General features: G+C 43.3%; 2 long non-coding RNA genes across 18 annotated transcripts in view; both read left to right on the top strand.

Moving 5' to 3' along the window:
* Positions 1 to 12,871, top strand: part of LOC142476707 (uncharacterized) — a 65,947-nt gene extending 53,076 nt beyond the window's left edge. For 10 of the 17 annotated variants that reach the window (XR_012791916.1, XR_012791920.1, XR_012791919.1 and 7 more), the window contains exons 29-33: positions 5,872 to 5,982; positions 8,366 to 8,485; positions 9,507 to 9,602; positions 11,046 to 11,149; positions 12,394 to 12,871. This is a non-coding gene — a long non-coding RNA (uncharacterized LOC142476707). Of the gene's footprint in view, positions 1 to 1,851; positions 2,448 to 2,992; positions 3,038 to 5,871; positions 5,983 to 8,365; positions 8,486 to 9,506; positions 9,603 to 11,045; positions 11,150 to 12,393 lie in introns of those variants that run through there. The other 7 variants (XR_012791913.1, XR_012791912.1, XR_012791915.1 and 4 more) reach the window with 7 other exon arrangements.
* Positions 12,872 to 14,893: 2,022 nt separating this feature from the next.
* LOC142476706 (uncharacterized) lies at positions 14,894 to 17,665 on the top strand. Its single transcript, XR_012791911.1, has 3 exons — positions 14,894 to 15,005; positions 16,026 to 16,121; positions 17,566 to 17,665. It is a non-coding gene; the product is annotated as an uncharacterized LOC142476706 (long non-coding RNA).
* Positions 17,666 to 18,729: the final 1,064 nt, after the last annotated feature.

Here is an 18,729-nt window from a genome sequence, read left to right as displayed (position 1 = left end):
GTGTGGGATATCTCTTATAATCTTGAACCTGCTCATATACACATCGGGCCTCCCTGCCTCTGCCTCCCTGCTAAGAGTTGTTAACCTATCTAATGTAATCCACATTCCTTTCCTTACTTTTCTCTTCCCTTCTCCTGTGCCCTCTGGAATGTCCACTCTTACTAACAAGGGTCTAGTTGTACATGACCTCTTCTGCTCTCATCATTCACAATCAGTCATTCCCCTCACCCCATCTTACCTGTCCCACTGATTTTCCTCTGCTTAATTAAACTCTCCTCTGACATCTACTCTAACCTCTCTGCTCTCTCTCTCTCTTTCTGCTTAAACTGACAATCTTATTAACTCTTACAATGCTATCCTCTATATGCCCCTTCAAGCTCTGACACACTCGTCCCTCTAACCCACACCCTGGCTAAATTCCAAACATGTTCATCACACTTCCACTCGCTGTTCTTAATGCCTATGAAGGAAATCTCACACTTGATGTTTGATTTTTCTACAGTAAAAATGTCTCCAGTCCTGTATAAAGCTGCTCTCTGGGGCCAAACCACACTACTTTTTTTCCATATCATCAACACACAAATTTAATTTACGCTGTCTTTTTTCCCCTGTATTTGACTCCCTCCACTAACCTTCTTCTCACACTTGCCATCCTTCCTTCACTTCTCCTCAAGCATTTGACTACTTCAGAGGCAAGGTGGATGCCACCCACAAGGAGATTCCTTCTGTCCCTTCCCCCTTCTCTCCTTCTACCTAATTCTCCTTCTGCATTTGACTCCTTTTCTTCTCTTACAGAGCTGGAAGCTAATCATCTTCTCTTCTCCCTCTACCACATGCCCTCTAGATCGTATCCCCTCACACCTTACTGCATCTCTAGTCCCCACTCTCACCCACATCTTCAATTCCTCCCTATTCTCTGGCTCTTTACCCTCTTACTTTAAGCCTGTAGTGGTCACCCTTTTCTCAGAAACAACCTACACCCTATACTAACCCTATACTAACTACCGCCCTGTATCCCTCCTGCTGTTTGTCTCCTAATTGCTAGAATGTCAACATTCTTAAATCACATTCCCTCCTGGATCCTTTACAACCTGCCTTTCGTACAGCTCGTTCTACAGACTGTGCTTAAAGCAAATTCCCAAGGTCACTTTTCCTACTAATCCTACTTGATCTATCTGCTGCGTTTGATGCTCTCAATCACTCTCCTCCTTCATATTCTAAACTCTCTCTTGGTATCCGTAACACAGTTCTATCCTGGTTTTCATCATAACTTTCCTGTCACACATTCTCCATCTCTGTTGCTAACATGTCTTCGTCTTCTATTGATCTGTCTGTGGGTATACATCAGGGCTCTGTTCTGAGATCTCTCTTTCTCTCTACATACTATCATTTGGTGACCTCATCAACTCTTTGTGACAATCCTATAAATAACAAATACAAATATCAGGTCATGGGAATAAGTGATTTGGACATAAAAGTAACATTTCGGAAGTGTGGACAACTAATACATCTTGTAGATTGCCTTTACAGTGTGATGTCATTGATTCAGTAGATTGTGTGCAGACAGGACTGCAGTACAGTGTCACTCACTGGATGACTTGCGTGGTAGAAGCTCAAGAACAAGGATGTCAAACTCCAGTCCTCGAGGGCAGCAAACAGGCCAGGTTTTCAGGGATATCCCTACTGAAAACCTGGCCTGTTTGGGACCCTCGAGGACTGGAGTTTGACATGCTGCTCTAGAAGGAGCACAGCTGTGGGTGGGAGGTGGATTTGCTTTGCATCAAATGGTTTGGAGCAAGGTTTATTGTATGTATTACATAATAACAATGCAATGCTTAACTTTTATTTCAGGAGGGATGACTGCAGAACAGAAGTGAATATTGAAGCCATGTGTTCCTTTTCTTGCAAAAGAGAAAATTTGAAGGACAGTTGAAGAGAAGGAAAATTACTACACAGAGACAGAATAAGCAATGTGTATATTTCTCATTTACCATTTAGTATTTGTCGTTTTATTGACTCCACACAATCCGGCTGCTACGGGTTTCACATTGAATATTTTCATCTCTACTCTACCCCTTCCTGTGATCTGAACCATGCAAGTTTTCGTTGATTCAATACATCATGAGTAGAGGGTGGCTACAGTATGAAGTAAAGACCCAAGGACCACATCTACTACCATTCATAACAAGAACATGTGCAGTAGCGCACAGCTGCAGTTCTATGTGATTGTTATGAAAGGTTGAGGTGGTTCAATTCTATGAATCTGGAGTGGGATGGATCCTGTTTGCATCATATGGTTTCATCTAGGCCAGTAGATTATATAACTCTCAGTACAGGTTACACATGGCATCAGTATTAGTGATTTAAAGAGGAGGAAAGCTTCAATGTGGAGAACAAAGCCAAGTAATGTTGAAGTTACTCCTTTTACCATTTACTTGGTCAGTCTGTACTGTCTACTCTCACACAGCTGCTAAGGATCTTCCATTTTAAATACTTTCACCTCCTATTCTGCACTGCTTTGCTGCCCATTATTCAGAGATGCGTTCCAGTCATGTTTAGCACTCTGAATCTCTCTGCAGTCATTGGTTCAGCACATCATGGGTAGAGCATGGCTACAGATACAGCAAGCTATTATTATTTTACCGGCTGATCACCCATAATATTGCATTAAAACATAGAATATCACTTAATTTCCAAAAGATTCAGTGATGCTGATAATGCAGAATCTCACAACATTTCCCATCATAATGCCATAATGCACAAGTGGGAGAAATAATCCTTGCTATATCTGTACATTGTGTGACATATTACCCTCAATGACCAATGAGAGCAAGTACATCTTCTGTATAGAGCGGCTGTGTTATGATGCAGTTATTGATCATCATTGACATAATCACAAGAATCTTATGCAAAGGGAAATTGTCCGCAGCGAAGTGAGATTTCAGCCCCCAAACGTCTGTAATATTAATGCAATGTCTTACTTTTGTTGCAGTGAACACTGAAGAGACGGATCTACTACAACACTGTACAGGATGGAGCATACGCTACAAGCAGCAAAATGATCTTGCAGTTGACAGTATGTGTTCTGGTAATGTGCACAATTATTATTTATGGGCTACACACCACAGTGCTGGACATATTCTGTTAACTTCAACTCTACTCCTAACATGGAGATGTCTCCTGGTGTTACTGATTCAGTACATCATATGCACAGTGTGGTTATGATATGATGGATTGATTTAATGAACCCACCAACCAATGATGACATCTGCATCATCTTCTGTAAAGTGCAGCTACAGCATGAATTATCAGCATTTGGTGCGGTATAATCAGAGGTATCTATGTGCTTTTGTGCCTGTTTTAAGTCCTCCAGCTTAACGCCCCTACACCTCCCACTACACAGGCATACTTACTTATGCATACACTGACATCTGGCATACCTACACACACCCCAGGGCCACTTCCTTCCCTGATGTCAGGGAGAGGATGGGCATGCAGAGTGCAGTAAGTCTCCACGTTACTCTGGCCAACAGTCTTGGCCTACCTCCAGCATCTGTCACCCACAACATCTGTTCCCTCCTTGTAAAGTGCTGAACTATCTCACCTGGGTCAGTGCTATAGCTGATCACAGTGCCCGATCAGGATGTCACTGTGACAGGCAGCAGTGCAGATTGACCGGTCAATCAATGCAGTGCCGCAACATATGCACTAAATGAGATTTCCGTGCCCCCAGTCAGGTTACTCCCTGGGCAGTGACCCTGCTCACACCCTCCCCTAGTTCCACCTCTGATCACAATTATCTCTCTTGGAGAGTGTAGCAAATTGGAGTTGGGGGAATCTCACCTCTGCCATGCATGGTCACAATCTGGGCACAGGACCCAAATAGTGGGCAATGTGGCACTTCTTACAGTAGAGAATAAGTAACTTTATTCTTTACTTGTGTATTTAGGACCTTATTTGCATTAAATTCAGTCCACATGGGACCAAGACTTTCTGGCTTACTGAACAAAGTGGAATTGTTTCGTAGAGGGTGGAGAATTGTATTTTATCTGAAATTACCCCCTCTGCACAAAATACAAACAATTATACCCATACAAGTACCTTGTGGAAGTTGTTGCCCTCTATCTTCCTGTGGTCTCTCCCTGTTTCTCACCGTGCCTCCTCCCATTTCCTTGCACCTTGTGCGTCTCCGCATATATCCCTATACTCAGAGCCGGCTCCGGTCAGTGACATGGGATGCCCAAATATGAGCATACCATATATGGGCATCCATGCCACTGACCGGAGCCCGCTCTGTTGCGGATATGGAGAGAGACTGGAGATTTACATCCCCTTATAATTCATATGGTGCATAGTACCGGCACGTATTGTTTTACCGGTACTGTGTACCTTCCTACTTTCACACTGGTACAGTATATGCTGCAGTGGGACTGAGAGGGATATATTGGTAACACATAGTCATTGTTGGGGGAATTCAATCCATTTTGAAAATAGTAATGAAATGTTTTTTACTTTTCTTTTTTTTCAGTAATGAAGAATGAAACATTTCTGTTAAAATTGAATTGGAGGTGAACTGGATTCATCATCAACTCTGCACCAGTGTGAATTGATGTTCTTTAATGTTCTGATAAGGTACATGCAACATCTCTTCCTCAACCCCTGCACCACTCTCTGCCTCTTGCCTCTCTCTCTCCACCTCCCTGCTAAGCGTATTAACCCATCTAATGTAATCCACATTCCATGTCTCACTTTACTCTTCACTTCTCACGTGCCCTCTGGAATGACTGCTCTCTGACTAACAAGGTCTATTTGTACATGACCTCTTCTGCTCTCATCATCCACCACCTCTCATTCCCCTCACCCCTGTCCCTACTCGATACCTCAGCTTAATTGAACTCTCTCCTCTGACATCTACCCTTATCTCTAACCTCTCCTCACTTTCTGCTTAAACTACTATCTTGTTAACTTTTACAATGCTATCATCTCCTCCTCCTCCCTCCTCCTCCTCCCTCCTCCTCCTCCCTCCTCCATCATATATATGCCCCTTCTAGGCTCTGACACACTCATCCCTCTAAGGCCATGATTATCATGGGCACATGCTTGGTCATCCACAGTGTGTGCGAGCGATGCAGAGCGCCTCGGACCTCAGTGCAGGGATTGCTGCATACCCCCAGCATCTGTCACCCACAAACAATACACACACTAATACTCCCCACAATACACACTATAATACCTCCTCAATACTAATCTCCCCAATAATATTATAGCTCCAAACACAATATACACAACACCCTTACACAAGATACACAATCTAGTACTCTCCTCTGCACCTCTACACACAATATAATACTCCCACACACACAATATACACACTACCCTCCTACCCCATAAAATGACAACCAATAATACACACACTTTGTGGATGTTGGGACCAGCTCCCGCATGCACCAGTGAAAGAGAGAGGCCCGCAGAAGCTCGGAAGAACTCCTCCATCCGTGCCTTCCTCCGTTTCACATCTTCTCCCTGTCTCTCTCCCTCCCTTTCCTTGCATCTCCCTGCGTCTTTACGTATACCCAGTCAGTGACGGCTCTGGTCACGTGATGCCTTAATATGGGCTTATCCATATATGTTCATCCACGTCACTAATGTGATGCCTGCACTGTTGCGGAGCTGGTACTTACGACGGGCACTTATTGTTTTATCAGTACTGCGTACCTGACTCTACCGGCCTACTTTCAACACTAGTACAATATGTGCTTCACTACGAGTGAGTGGGGAATATTGGCATCACACAGTCACTGTTGAATATGCCATTCAATCCATTTTGAAAATAGTAATGCAATGTGGTTTGGTTTTGTTTGCTTTTTGCAGTAATGAAGAATGGAAAAGTTATATTAAAATTAAATTGGAGGGGGACTAGATTCAGCATTTCATCATGAACTCTGCACTTGTGAGAATTTAACTTCTTGAATACCCTGACAGGTACACGCAACATTAAGACTATAATCTGCTGTGCAAGCTTTCGTGCTATACCTCCCCCTCAGGTTTTGATTTAGACATTTGCTCCCTCAATTCATGTCCTCTAATATTTGAAAGCTCTCTCCTAGCATTTTCTCTTTACCACAGAACGTCATCCCAATGTAACCTCTCTCTTGTTCTTTCTGCTGGCTGTTTCCTCACTCCTCTGTTAAACTTTTCTAATTTCTCTAACTTCCACACTCCTGCTTTTATCCACATGTTCTCCTCTTTCCTTCCCCTACCTTTGCATGTGTCTACACACTGCACCATTTGTACAGACCTCTATTGCAGCTATTTCTGCACTGCTCAATGAAAAGCACTCTTTAATATCCTATTCTCTGGGCCCCCTCTCTCTGCGCCCCCTCTTTTGGCGCCTCCTCTCTCTGCGCCCCCTCTCTCTGCGCCTATCTGTCTCATTCTCTCTACGTCCCTCTCTCTCTACATAGAGCTATCTCTGTCTCTCTCTACACCTATCTCTGTGTCTCCTTCTATGTTTGCTGATGTGTGGGATATCTCTTATAATCTTGAACCTGCTCATATACACATCGGGCCTCCCTGCTAAGAGTGTTAACCTATCTAATGTAATCCACATTCCTTTCCTTACTTTTCTCTTCCCTTCTCCTATGCCATCTGGAATGTCCGTTCTCTGACTAACAAGGCTCTAGTTGTACATGACCTCTTCTGCTCTCATCATTCACAATCAGTCATTCCCCTCACCCCATCTTACCTGTCCCACTGATTTGCCTCTGCTTAATTAAACTCTCCTCTGACATCTACTCTAACCTCTCTGCTCTCTCTCTCTTTCCGCTTAAACTAACAATCTTATTAACTCTTACAATGCTATCCTCCTATCTATATGCCCCCTCTAGGCTCTGACACACTTGTCCCTCTAGCCCACACCCTTGGCTAAATTCCCAAACATGTTCATCACACTTCCACTCGCTGTTCTTAATGCCTATGAAGGAAATCACACAATTGATATTTGATTTTTCTACAGTAAAAATGTCTCCAGTCCTGTATAAAGCTGCTCTCTGGGGCCAAACCACACTACTTTTTTTTCACATTCATCAACACTCAAATTTAATTTACGCTGTCTTTTTTTCCCTGTATTTGACTCCCTCCACTAACCTTCTCCTCACACTTGCCATCCTTCCTTCACTTCTCCTCAAGCATTTGACTACTTCAGAGGCAAGGTGGATGCCACCCACAAGGAGATTCCTTCTGTCCCTTCCCCCTTCTCTCCTTCTACCTAATTCTCCTTCTGCATTTGACTCCTTTTCTTCTCTTACAGAGCTGGAAGCTAATCATCTTCTCTTCTCCCTCTACCACATGCCCTCTAGATCGTATCCCCTCACACCTTACTGCATCGATTAGTCCCCACTCTCACCCACATCTTCAATTCCTCCCTATTCTCTGGCTCTTTACCCTCTTACTTTAAGCCTGTAGTGGTCACCCTTTTCTCAGAAACAACCTACACCCTATTGCCTTACTAACTACCGCCCTGTATCCCTCCTGCTGTTTGTCTCCTAATTGCTAGAATGTCAACATTCTTAAATCACATTCCCTCCTGGATCCTTTACAACCTGCCTTTCGTACAGCTCGTTCTACAGACTGTGCTTAAAGCAAATTCCCAAGGTCACTTTTTCCTACTAATCCTACTTGATCTATCTGCTGCGTTTGATGCTCTCAATCACTCTCCTCCTTCATATTCTAAACTCTCTCTTGGTATCCGTAACACAGTTCTATCCTGGTTTTCATCATAACTTTCCTGTCACACATTCTCCATCTCTGTTGCTAACATGTCTTCGTCTTCTATTGATCTGTCTGTGGGTATACATCAGGGCTCTGTTCTGAGATCTCTCTTTCTCTCTACATACTATCATTTGGTGACCTCATCAACTCTTTGTGACAATCCTATAAATAACAAATACAAATATCAGGTCATGGGAATAAGTGATTTGGACATAAAAGTAACATTTCGGAAGTGTGGACAACTAATACATCTTGTAGATTGCCTTTACAGTGTGATGTCATTGATTCAGTAGATTGTGTGCAGACCAGGACTGCAGTACAGTGTCACTCACATGGATGACTTGCGTGGTAGAAGCTCAAGAACAAGGATGTCAAACTCCAGTCCTCGAGGGCAGCAAACAGGCCAGGTTTTCAGGATATCCCTACTGAAAACCTGGCCTGTTTGGGACCCTCGAGGACTGGAGTTTGACATGCATGCTCTAGACGGAGCACAGCTGTGGGTGGGAGGTGGATTTGCTTTGCATCAAATGGTTTGGAGCAAGGTTTATTGTATGTATTATCATAATAACAATGCAATGCTTAACTTTTATTTCAGGAGGGATGACTGCAGAACAGAAGTGAATATTGAAGCCATGTGTTCCTTTTCTTGCAAAAGAGAAAATTTGAAGGACAGTTGAAGAGAAGGAAAATTACTACACAGAGACAGATAAGCAATGTGTATATTTCTCATTTACCATTTAGTATTTGTCGTTTTATTGACTCCACACAATCCGGCTGCTACGGGTTTCACATTGAATATTTTCATCTCTACTCTACCCCTTCCTGTGATCTGAACCATGCAAGTTTTCGTTGATTCAATACATCATGAGTAGAGGGTGGCTACAGTATGAAGTAAAGACCCAAGGACCACATCTACTACCATTCATAACAAGAACATGTGCAGTAGCGCACAGCTGCAGTTCTATGTGATTGTTATGAAAGGTTGAGGTGGTTCAATTCTATGAATCTGGAGTGGGATGGATCCTGTTTGCATCATATGGTTTCATCTAGGCCAGTAGATTATATAACTCTCAGTACAGGTTACACATGGCATCAGTATTAGTGATTTAAAGAGGAGGAAAGCTTCAATGTGGAGAACAAAGCCAAGTAATGTTGAAGTTACTCCTTTTACCATTTACTTGGTCAGTCTGTACTGTCTACTCTCCACACAGCTGCTAAGGATCTTCCATTTTAAATACTTTCACCTCCTATTCTGCACTGCTTTGCTGCCCATTATTCAGAGATGCGTTCCAGTCATGTTTAGCACTCTGAATCTCTCTGCAGTCATTGGTTCAGCACATCATGGGTAGAGCATGGCTACAGATACAGCAAGCTATTATTATTTTACCGGCTGATCACCCATAATATTGCATTAAAACATAGAATATCACTTAATTTTCAAAAGATTCAGTGATGCTGATAATGCAGAATCTCACAACATTTCCCATCATAATGCCATAATGCACAAGTGGGAGAAATTAATCCTTGCTATATCTGTACATTGTGTGACATATTACCTCAATGACCAATGAGAGCAAGTACATCTTCTGTATAGAGCGGCTGTGTTATGATGCAGTTATTGATCATCATTGACATAATCACAAGAATCTTATGCAAAGGGAAATTGTCCGCAGCGAAGTGAGATTTCAGCCCCCAAACGTCTGTAATATTAATGCAATGTCTTACTTTTGTTGCAGTGAACACTGAAGAGACGGATCTACTACAACACTGTACAGGATGAGCATACGCTACAAGCAGCAAAATGATCTTGCAGTTGACAGTATGTTGTTCTGGTAATGTGCACAATTATTATTTATGGGCTACACACCACAGTGCTGGACATATTCTGTTAACTTCAACTCTACTCCTAACATGGAGATGTCTTCCTGGTGTTACTGATTCAGTACATCATATGCACAGTGTGGTTATGATATGATGGATTGATTTAATGAACCCACCAACCAATGATGACATCTGCATCATCTTCTGTAAAGTGCAGCTACAGCATGATATTATCAGCATTTGGTGCGGTATAATCAGAGGTATCTATGTGCTTTTGTGCCTGTTTTAAGTCCTCCAGCTTAACGCCCCTACACCTCCCACTACACAGGCATACTTACTTATGCATACACTGACATCTGGCATACCTACACACACCCCAGGGCCACTTCCTTCCCCTGATGTCAGGGAGAGGATGGGCATGCAGAGTGCAGTAAGTCTCCACGTTACTCTGGCCAACAGTCTTGGCCTACCTCCAGCATCTGTCACCCACAACATCTGTTCCCTCCTTGTAAAGTGCTGAACTATCTCACCTGGGTCAGTGCTATAGCTGATCACAGTGCCCGATCAGGATGTCACTGTGACAGGCAGCAGTGCAGATTGACCGGTCAATCAATGCAGTGCCGCAACATATGCACTAAATGAGATTTCCGTGCCCCCAGTCAGGTTACTCCCTGGGCAGTGACCCTGCTCACACCCTCCCTAGTTCCACCTCTGATCACAATTATCTCTCTTGGAGAGTGTAGCAAATTGGAGTTGGGGGAATCTCACCTCTGCCATGCATGGTCACAATCTGGGCACAGGACCCAAATAGTGGGCAATGTGGCACTTCTTACAGTAGAGAATAAGTAACTTTATTCTTTACTTGTGTATTAAGGACCTTATTTGCATTAAATTCAGTCCACATGGGACCAAGACTTTCTGGCTTACTGAACAAAGTGGAATTGTTTCGTAGAGGGTGAAGAATTGTATTTTATCTGAAATTACCCCCCTCTGCACAAAATACAAACAATTATACCCATACAAGTACCTTGTGGAAGTTGTTGCCCTCTATCTTCCTGTGGTCTCTCCCTGTTTCTCACCGTGCCTCCTCCCATTTCCTTGCACCTGTGCGTCTCCGCATATATCCCTATACTCAGAGCCGGCTCCGGTCAGTGACATGGGATGCCCAAATATGAGCATACCCATATATGGGCATCCATGCCACTGACCGGAGCCCGCTCTGTTGCGGATATGGAGAGAGACTGGGAGATTTACATCCCCTTATAATTCATATGGTGCATAGTACCGGCACGTATTGTTTTACCGGTACTGTGTACCTTCCTACTTTCACACTGGTACAGTATATGCTGCAGTGGGACTGAGAGGGATATATTGGTAACACATAGTCATTGTTGGGGAATTCAATCCATTTTGAAAATAGTAATGAAATGTTTTTTACTTTTCTTTTTTTTCAGTAATGAAGAATGAAACATTTCTGTTAAAATTGAATTGGAGGTGAACTGGATTCATCATCAACTCTGCACCAGTGTGAATTGATGTTCTTTAATGTTCTGATAAGGTACATGCAACATCTCTTCCTCAACCCCTGCACCACTCTCTGCCTCTTGCCTCTCTCTCTCCACCTCCCTGCTAAGCGTATTAACCCATCTAATGTAATCCACATTCCATGTCTCACTTTACTCTTCACTTCTCACGTGCCCTCTGGAATGACTGCTCTCTGACTAACAAGGTCTATTTGTACATGACCTCTTCTGCTCTCATCATCCACCACCTCTCATTCCCCTCACCCCTGTCCTACTCGATACCTCAGCTTAATTGAACTCTCTCCTCTGACATCTACCCTTATCTCTAACCTCTCCTCACTTTCTGCTTAAACTAACTATCTTGTTAACTTTTACAATGCTATCATCTCCTCCTCCTCCCTCCTCCTCCTCCCTCCTCCTCCTCCCTCCTCCATCATATATATGCCCCTTCTAGGCTCTGACACACTCATCCCTCTAAGGCCATGATTATCATGGGCACATGCTTGGTCATCCACAGTGTGTGCGAGCGATGCAGAGCCGCCTCGGACCTCAGTGCAGGGATTGCTGCATACCCCCAGCATCTGTCACCCACAAACAATACACACACTAATACTCCCCACAATACACACTATAATACCTCCTCAATACTAATCTCCCCAATAATATTATAGCTCCAAACACAATATACACAACACCCTTACACAAGATACACAATCTAGTACTCTCCTCTGCACCTCTACACACAATATAATACTCCCACACACACAATATACACACTACCCTCCTACCCCCATAAAATACAACCAATAATACACACACACTTTGTGGATGTTGGGACCAGCTCCCGGCATGCACCAGTGAAAGAGAGAGGCCCGCAGAAGCTCGGAAGAACTCCCTCCATCCGTGCCTTCCTCCGTTTCACATCTTCTCCTGTCTCTCTCCCTCCCTTTCCTTGCATCTCCCTGCGTCTTTACGTATACCCAGTCAGTGACGGCTCTGGTCACGTGATGCCTTAATATGGGCCTTATCCATATATGTTCATCCACGTCACTAATGTGATGCCTGCACTGTTGCGGAGCTGGTACTTACGACGGGCACTTATTGTTTTATCAGTACTGCGTACCTGACTCTACCGGCCTACTTTCAACACTAGTACAATATGTGCTTCACTACGAGTGAGTGGGGAATATTGGCATCACACAGTCACTGTTGAATATGCCATTCAATCCATTTTGAAAATAGTAATGCAATGTGGTTTTGTTTTGTTTGCTTTTTGCAGTAATGAAGAATGGAAAAGTTATATTAAAATTAAATTGGAGGGGGACTAGATTCAGCATTTCATCATGAACTCTGCACTTGTGAGAATTTAACTTCTTGAATACCCTGACAGGTACACGCAACATTAAGACTATAATCTGCTGTGCAAGCTTTCGTGCTATACCTCCCCCTCAGGTTTTGATTTATACATTTGCTCCCTCAATTCATGTCCTCTAATATTTGAAAGCTCTCTCCTAGCATTTTCTCTTTACCACAGAACGTCATCCCAATGTAACCTCTCTCTTGTTCTTTCTGCTTGCTGTTTCCTCACTCCTCTGTTAAACTTTTCTAATTTCTCTAACTTCCACACTCCTGCTTTTATCCACATGTTCTCCTCTTTCCTTCCCCTACCTTTGCATGTGTCTACACACTGCACCATTTGTACAGACCTCTATTGCAGCTATTTCTGCACTGCTCAATGAAAAGCACTCTTTAATATCCTATTCTCTGGGCCCCCTCTCTCTGCGCCCCCTCTTTTGGCGCCTCCTCTCTCTGCGCCCCCTCTCTCTGCGCCTATCTGTCTCATTCTCTCTACGTCCCTCTCTCTCTACATAGAGCTATCTCTGTCTCTCTCTACACCTATCTCTGTGTCTCCTTCTATGTTTGCTGATGTGTGGGATATCTCTTATAATCTTGAACCTGCTCATATACACATCGGGCCTCCCTGCTAAGAGTGTTAACCTATCTAATGTAATCCACATTCCTTTCCTTACTTTTCTCTTCCCTTCTCCTATGCCATCTGGAATGTCCGTTCTCTGACTAACAAGGCTCTAGTTGTACATGACCTCTTCTGCTCTCATCATTCACAATCAGTCATTCCCCTCACCCCATCTTACCTGTCCCACTGATTTGCCTCTGCTTAATTAAACTCTCCTCTGACATCTACTCTAACCTCTCTGCTCTCTCTCTCTTTCCGCTTAAACTAACAATCTTATTAACTCTTACAATGCTATCCTCCTATCTATATGCCCCCTCTAGGCTCTGACACACTTGTCCCTCTAGCCCACACCCTTGGCTAAATTCCCAAACATGTTCATCACACTTCCACTCGCTGTTCTTAATGCCTATGAAGGAAATCACACAATTGATATTTGATTTTTCTACAGTAAAAATGTCTCCAGTCCTGTATAAAGCTGCTCTCTGGGGCCAAACCACACTACTTTTTTTTCACATTCATCAACACTCAAATTTAATTTACGCTGTCTTTTTTTCCCTGTATTTGACTCCCTCCACTAACCTTCTCCTCACACTTGCCATCCTTCCTTCACTTCTCCTCAAGCATTTGACTACTTCAGAGGCAAGGTGGATGCCACCCACAAGGAGATTCCTTCTGTCCCTTCCCCTTCTCTCCTTCTACCTAATTCTCCTTCTGCATTTGACTCTTTTCTTCTCTTACAGAGCTGGAAGCTAATCATCTTCTCTTCTCCCTCTACCACATGCCCTCTAGATCGTATCCCCTCACACCTTACTGCATCGATTAGTCCCCACTCTCACCCACATCTTCAATTCCTCCCTATTCTCTGGCTCTTTACCCTCTTACTTTAAGCCTGTAGTGGTCACCCTTTTCTCAGAAACAACCTACACCCTATGTGCCTTACTAACTACCGCCCTGTATCCCTCCTGCTGTTTGTCTCCTAATTGCTAGAATGTCAACATTCTTAAATCACATTCCCTCCTGGATCCTTTACAACCTGCCTTTCGTACAGCTCGTTCTACAGACTGTGCTTAAAGCAAATTCCCAAGGTCACTTTTCCCTACTAATCCTACTTGATCTATCTGCTGCGTTTGATGCTCTCAATCACTCTCCTCCTTCATATTCTAAACTCTCTCTTGGTATCCGTAACACAGTTCTATCCTGGTTTTCATCATAACTTTCCTGTCACACATTCTCCATCTCTGTTGCTAACATGTCTTCGTCTTCTATTGATCTGTCTGTGGGTATACATCAGGGCTCTGTTCTGAGATCTCTCTTTCTCTCTACATACTATCATTTGGTGACCTCATCAACTCTTTGTGACAATCCTATAAATAACAAATACAAATATCAGGTCATGGGAATAAGTGATTTGGACATAAAAGTAACATTTCGGAAGTGTGGACAACTAATACATCTTGTAGATTGCCTTTACAGTGTGATGTCATTGATTCAGTAGATTGTGTGCAGACCAGGACTGCAGTACAGTGTCACTCACATGGATGACTTGCGTGGTAGAAGCTCAAGAACAAGGATGTCAAACTCCAGTCCTCGAGGGCAGCAAACAGGCCAGGTTTTCAGGATATCCCTACTGAAAACCTGGCCTGTTTGGGACCCTCGAGGACTGGAGTTTGACATGCATGCTCTAGAAGGAGCACAGCTGTGGGTGGGAGGTGGATTTGCTTTGCATCAAATGGTTTGGAGCAAGGTTTATTGTATGTATTATCATAATAACAATGCAATGCTTAACTTTTATTTCAGGAGGATGACTGCAGAACAGAAGTGAATATTGAAGCCATGTGTTCCTTTTCTTGCAAAAGAGAAAATTTGAAGGACAGTTGAAGAGAAGGAAAATTACTACACAGAGACAGATAAGCAATGTGTATATTTCTCATTTACCATTTAGTATTTGTCGTTTTATTGACTCCACACAATCCGGCTGCTACGGGTTTCACATTGAATATTTTCATCTCTACTCTACCCCTTCCTGTGATCTGAACCATGCAAGTTTTCGTTGATTCAATACATCATGAGTAGAGTGTGGCTACAGTATGAAGTAAAGACCCAAGGACCACATCTACTACCATTCATAACAAGAACATGTGCAGTAGCGCACAGCTGCAGTTCTATGTGATTGTTATGAAAGGTTGAGGTGGTTCAATTCTATGAATCTGGAGTGGGATGGATCCTGTTTGCATCATATGGTTTCATCTAGGCCAGTAGATTATATAACTCTCAGTACAGGTTACACATGGCATCAGTATTAGTGATTTAAAGAGGAGGAAAGCTTCAATGTGGAGAACAAAGCCAAGTAATGTTGAAGTTACTCCTTTTACCATTTACTTGGTCAGTCTGTACTGTCTACTCTCCACACAGCTGCTAAGGATCTTCCATTTTAAATACTTTCACCTCCTATTCTGCACTGCTTTGCTGCCCATTATTCAGAGATGCGTTCCAGTCATGTTTAGCACTCTGAATCTCTCTGCAGTCATTGGTTCAGCACATCATGGGTAGAGCATGGCTACAGATACAGCAAGCTATTATTATTTTACCGGCTGATCACCCATAATATTGCATTAAAACATAGAATATCACTTAATTTCCAAAAGATTCAGTGATGCTGATAATGCAGAATCTCACAACATTTCCCATCATAATGCCATAATGCACAAGTGGGAGAAATAATCCTTGCTATATCTGTACATTGTGTGACGTATTACCTCAATGACCAATGAGAGCAAGTACATCTTCTGTATAGAGCGGCTGTGTTATGATGCAGTTATTGATCATCATTGACATAATCACAAGAATCTTATGCAAAGGGAAATTGTCCGCAGCGAAGTGAGATTTCAGCCCCCAAACGTCTGTAATATTAATGCAATGTCTTACTTTTGTTGCAGTGAACACTGAAGAGACGGATCTACTACAACACTGTACAGGATGAGCATACGCTACAAGCAGCAAAATGATCTTGCAGTTGACAGTATGTTGTTCTGGTAATGTGCACAATTATTATTTATGGGCTACACACCACAGTGCTGGACATATTCTGTTAACTTCAACTCTACTCCTAACATGGAGATGTCTTCCTGGTGTTACTGATTCAGTACATCATATGCACAGTGTGGTTATGATATGATGGATTGATTTAATGAACCCACCAACCAATGATGACATCTGCATCATCTTCTGTAAAGTGCAGCTACAGCATGATATTATCAGCATTTGGTGCGGTATAATCAGAGGTATCTATGTGCTTTTGTGCCTGTTTTAAGTCCTCCAGCTTAACGCCCCTACACCTCCCACTACACAGGCATACTTACTTATGCATACACTGACATCTGGCATACCTACACACACCCCAGGGCCACTTCCTTCCCCTGATGTCAGGGAGAGGATGGGCATGCAGAGTGCAGTAAGTCTCCACGTTACTCTGGCCAACAGTCTTGGCCTACCTCCAGCATCTGTCACCCACAACATCTGTTCCCTCCTTGTAAAGTGCTGAACTATCTCACCTGGGTCAGTGCTATAGCTGATCACAGTGCCCGATCAGGATGTCACTGTGACAGGCAGCAGTGCAGATTGACCGGTCAATCAATGCAGTGCCGCAACATATGCACTAAATGAGATTTCCGTGCCCCCAGTCAGGTTACTCCCTGGGCAGTGACCCTGCTCACACCCTCCCCTAGTTCCACCTCTGATCACAATTATCTCTCTTGGAGAGTGTAGCAAATTGGAGTTGGGGGAATCTCACCTCTGCCATGCATGGTCACAATCTGGGCACAGGACCCAAATAGTGGGCAATGTGGCACTTCTTACAGTAGAGAATAAGTAACTTTATTCTTTACTTGTGTATTAAGGACCTTATTTGCATTAAATTCAGTCCACATGGGACCAAGACTTTCTGGCTTACTGAACAAAGTGGAATTGTTTCGTAGAGGGTGGAGAATTGTATTTTATCTGAAATTACCCCCTCTGCACAAAATACAAACAATTATACCCATACAAGTACCTTGTGGAAGTTGTTGCCCTCTATCTTCCTGTGGTCTCTCCCTGTTTCTCACCGTGCCTCCTCCCATTTCCTTGCACCTCTGCGTCTCCGCATATATCCCTATACTCAGAGCCGGCTCCGGTCAGTGACATGGGATGCCCAAATATGAGCATACCCATATATGGGCATCCATGCCACTGACCGGAGCCCGCTCTGTTGCGGATATGGAGAGAGACTGGGAGATTTACATCCCCTTATAATTCATATGGTGCATAGTACCGGCACGTATTGTTTTACCGGTACTGTGTACCTTCCTACTTTCACACTGGTACAGTATATGCTGCAGTGGGACTGAGAGGGATATATTGGTAACACATAGTCATTGTTGGGGGAATTCAATCCATTTTGAAAATAGTAATGAAATGTTTTTTACTTTTCTTTTTTTTCAGTAATGAAGAATGAAACATTTCTGTTAAAATTGAATTGGAGGTGAACTGGATTCATCATCAACTCTGCACCAGTGTGAATTGATGTTCTTTAATGTTCTGATAAGGTACATGCAACATCTCTTCCTCAACCCCTGCACCACTCTCTGCCTCTTGCCTCTCTCTCTCCACCTCCCTGCTAAGCGTATTAACCCATGCCCTCTAGATCGTATCCCCTCACACCTTACTGCATCTCTTAGTCCCCACTCTCACCCACATCTTCAATTCCTCCCTATTCTCTGGCTCTTTACCCTCTTACTTTAAGCCTGTAGTGGTCACCCTTTTCTCAGAAACAACCTACACCCTATGTGCCTTACTAACTACCGCCCTGTATCCCTCCTGCTGTTTGTCTCCTAATTGCTAGAATGTCAACATTCTTAAATCACATTCCCTCCTGGATCCTTTACAACCTGCCTTTCGTACAGCTCGTTCTACAGACTGTGCTTAAAGCAAATTCCAAGGTCACTTTTCCCTACTAATCCTACTTGATCTATCTGCTGCGTTTGATGCTCTCAATCACTCTCCTCCTTCATATTCTAAACTCTCTCTTGGTATCCGTAACACAGTTCTATCCTGGTTTTCATCATAACTTTCCTGTCACACATTCTCCATCTCTGTTGCTAACATGTCTTCGTCTTCTATTGATCTGTCTGTGGGTATACATCAGGGCTCTGTTCTGAGATCTCTCTTTCTCTCTACATACTATCATTTGGTGACCTCATCAACTCTTTGTGACAATCCTATAAATAACAAATACAAATATCAGGTCATGGGAATAAGTGATTTGGACATAAAAGTAACATTTCGGAAGTGTGGACAACTAATACATCTTGTAGATTGCCTTTACAGTGTGATGTCATTGATTCAGTAGATTGTGTGCAGACCAGGACTGCAGTACAGTGTCACTCACATGGATGACTTGCGTGGTAGAAGCTCAAGAACAAGGATGTCAAACTCCAGTCCTCGAGGGCCGCAAACAGGCCAGGTTTTCAGGATATCCCTACTGAAAACCTGGCCTGTTTGGGACCCTCGAGACTGGAGTTTGACATGCATGCTCTAGAAGGAGCACAGCTGTGGGTGGGAGGTGGATTTGCTTTGCATCAAATGGTTTGGAGCAAGGTTTATTGT

This window comes from Ascaphus truei, unplaced genomic scaffold, assembly GCF_040206685.1.
Source record: "Ascaphus truei isolate aAscTru1 unplaced genomic scaffold, aAscTru1.hap1 HAP1_SCAFFOLD_1649, whole genome shotgun sequence".
In the NCBI taxonomy this organism is placed as follows: domain Eukaryota; kingdom Metazoa; phylum Chordata; class Amphibia; order Anura; family Ascaphidae; genus Ascaphus; species Ascaphus truei.
Note: the sequence above shows the minus strand (reverse complement) of the source record. Positions and strands in the feature narration are given on the sequence as shown.